Raw genomic sequence first — 2,913 nt, forward strand, 5'->3', positions numbered from 1 at the left:
GCTGTTTTCTTCCCTTCGTTATAGATTTATCCATCTGTGGTCTTTATAATTACCGTCTTTATAGTTGGGTTTCTGAATGGACGTCCAACTTGTTGATTCCCGGCGCTAGAATCTGAGCAACCCGCTGCGCCGGCCAAAACGGCGGCTTTAAGACTGATGGTGCTTTTCTGACTCTGCACCAAGAACCGCCGCTCCAAGGCAGCGGCAAAACCACCTCACTGGCCTCAAGAGTTGCGCTGGTGACACGTGGGGCTCCTCCGCTGGGAATCTCCTGGTGGGTGAGCAACAAAAATTGATCTGAAAATGTGGCGTCCTCTCGTTCTCTTCTCTTTCAGTGGGAGCTAGAATCCTGAGCTGCTAGAGATCAACCATCTTGGATCTCTCTCCCGAGATCCCATTTTGTTATTTGTCTGCTGGTTGTTTTGCAAACTTCTCTATTCCTTCCTTCCTATCTTCCTTTTAGTGTTGCTGACTTTCTCCAGTGATATGCTTTAGTTTGCTTTTTATTTTTTGTGTAACTGTTGTATGTTTTTAAATTTCAGGTTACCATGAGCTTATAAATAGTATCTTTTAACCCATTGTTTCATTTTTATTTTTATGTATGTATTGTTTTTGAGATGGAGTCTCACTCTGCTGCCCAGGCTGGAGTGCACTAGCACAATCTCTGTTCACACAATCTCTGCCTCCGGTAACCCATTATTTTAAACTCATGAGAAGTTAACACTGATTGCATAAACAAAGACAAATAGAAAACTAATAAAAACTCTACACTTTAATGGCATCTCCACAACTCTTAATGTTTTGTTGTTTCTCTTTATGTCTTATTGTACTGTGTCTTCAAAAGTTGTTGTATTCTTTTTGATGGATTTATCATGTAGTCTTTCTACTTGTCAAGAGAAGTTCACACACCACAGTTAGTATTATACTAATCTGTGTTTTTCTGTGTGCTTACTGTTGGCAGTGAGTTTGTTTCCTCTCACATGATGTTTTCTTGCTCACTAACATCTTTTCTTTCAGAATGATGAATTCACTTTAACAGTTATGGTAGGACAACTCTGGTGTTGATGAAATTCCTTGGGCTTTATTTTTCTGGAAAGGTCTTTATTTCTCCTTCATGCTTAAAAGATATTTTTGCCAGATATGCTATGCTGTGGTAGAAGTTTCCTGTTTTTTTTTCTTGTTGTTTTTGTTTGTTTTCCTTCAGCCCTTTAGATATACCATGTTTCTCTCTTGGCCTGTAAGGTTTCCACTGAAAAGTCTGCTGCCAGATATATTGGAGCTCCATTGCATGTCATTTGTTTCTTTCCTCTTGCTGCTTTTAGGATCCTTTCTTTATCCTTGCTCTTTGGCTGTTTGATTACTAAATACCTTGAGGTAGTCTTCTTTGGGTTACATTTGCTTCGTCTTCAATAAGCTTCTTGTACTTAGATATTGATATCTTCTCTAGGTTTGGCAAGTTCTTTGTTACTATCCCTTTAAATAAATCATTTAAATCTCTTTCTACCCCCATTTCTTTCTCTACCTCCTCTTTAAGACCAATAACTCTTAGATTTGAAGCTATTTTCTAGATCCTGTAGATTTGCTCCATTTTTTAAAAAATATTTTGTCTCCTTGGATTGTGTATTTTCAAATAGCTTGTCTTCATGGTGACTAATTCTTTCTTTGGTCCGAGCCTTTCTGCTATTAAGGGACTCTAATGCTTTCTTTATTATGCCAATTGCATTTTTTAGCTCCAGAATTTCTGCTTGATTGCTTTTAATTATTACAATACCTTTGTTAAATTTATCTGATAGAATTCTGAATTTCTTATTTGTGTTCTGTTAAATTTCTTTGACTTTTTCTCAAACAGCTATTTTGAATTTTCTATATGAAAGATTGTATATCCCTGTTTCTTTAGGGTTGGTTCCTGTTGCCCTCATTAGTTCATTTTGTGAGGTTGTGTTTTTCTGGATGGTGTTGATGCACATGTTCTTCAGTTTCTGGGCATTAAAGAGTTGGGTATTTATTGTAGTCTTCACAGTCTGAGCTTGTTTGAGCCTATCCTTTTTGGGCTGTCTTTGCAGGTATTTGAAAAGACATGGGCCCAAAGCCAAATAATACTATGGTTTTTGTGGACTCACAAAGATATTGTGTTGGTGGTCTTGGGTATGATCTTGAAAAATTCTCTGCATTAACAGGCAGAGAACTTGGTTCTTTTCCCTTACTCTCTCCCAAACATATGGAGTGTCTCTCTCTGTTCTGAGCCACCTGGAAGTGAGGATGTGTTGATGCAAGCACTCCTGTGACCACTAGACGGACTGCTCTGGATCAGATCTGAAGCCAGTACAGAACTTGCGTTGCCAAAGGCCCTTCCCTTCATGGTGGTGAGTACTCCCAGGCCCTGGGAATGTCCAGAAATGTTTAAACTCTTAGTCGTGTACCTGATGTTCTATTCTACTGTGGCTAAGCTGGCACTGAAACCATGATATGAAGTTAAAATCAGGTACCATGATTGCTTACCTCATTTTTTGTTCTTGTGATGCTGCTTTTCTGTGTGTAGATAGTTGTTAAAATTTGGTGATTTAGTAAGAGGGACAAAAGGCATAGGCTTCTATTCTTCCATGTTGCTCTACTCCCTGGTTATTTCTTGTAAACAGCACATAACTACTCTTTTAAAAAATTAAATCTAACAATCTCTGTTTTAAATGGAATGTTTAGTCCATTTACAATATTTTGTGTTTTGAGCCTGCAATCTTACTGCTTATCTTTTATTTGTCCAGTCATGTTTCTCCACTTTTTCCTTCTTTTCTGCATTCTTTTTTGAATCAAATATTTCTTAGTCTTTTTTTTTTAATTTGTTAATTTGATTTTTGGTGTGTCTTAAACTTATTTTTTTATTATCAAGAATTTTAAAAAATACATACTAAACTTACA

At 37.1% G+C, this 2,913-nt stretch overlaps 1 long non-coding RNA gene across 1 annotated transcript in view; it reads left to right on the forward strand.

The window, feature by feature from the left end:
- LOC108282649 overlaps positions 1-2,349 on the forward strand; it is a 30,639-nt gene extending 28,290 nt beyond the window's left edge. The window contains exon 3 of the long non-coding RNA XR_001816518.2: positions 2,244-2,349. This is a non-coding gene — a long non-coding RNA (uncharacterized LOC108282649). The remainder of the gene's footprint in view (positions 1-2,243) is intronic.
- Positions 2,350-2,913: the final 564 nt, after the last annotated feature.

This window comes from Cebus imitator, unplaced genomic scaffold (assembly GCF_001604975.1).
Source record: "Cebus imitator isolate Cc_AM_T3 unplaced genomic scaffold, Cebus_imitator-1.0 Scaffold247, whole genome shotgun sequence".
Taxonomy (NCBI): domain Eukaryota; kingdom Metazoa; phylum Chordata; class Mammalia; order Primates; family Cebidae; genus Cebus; species Cebus imitator.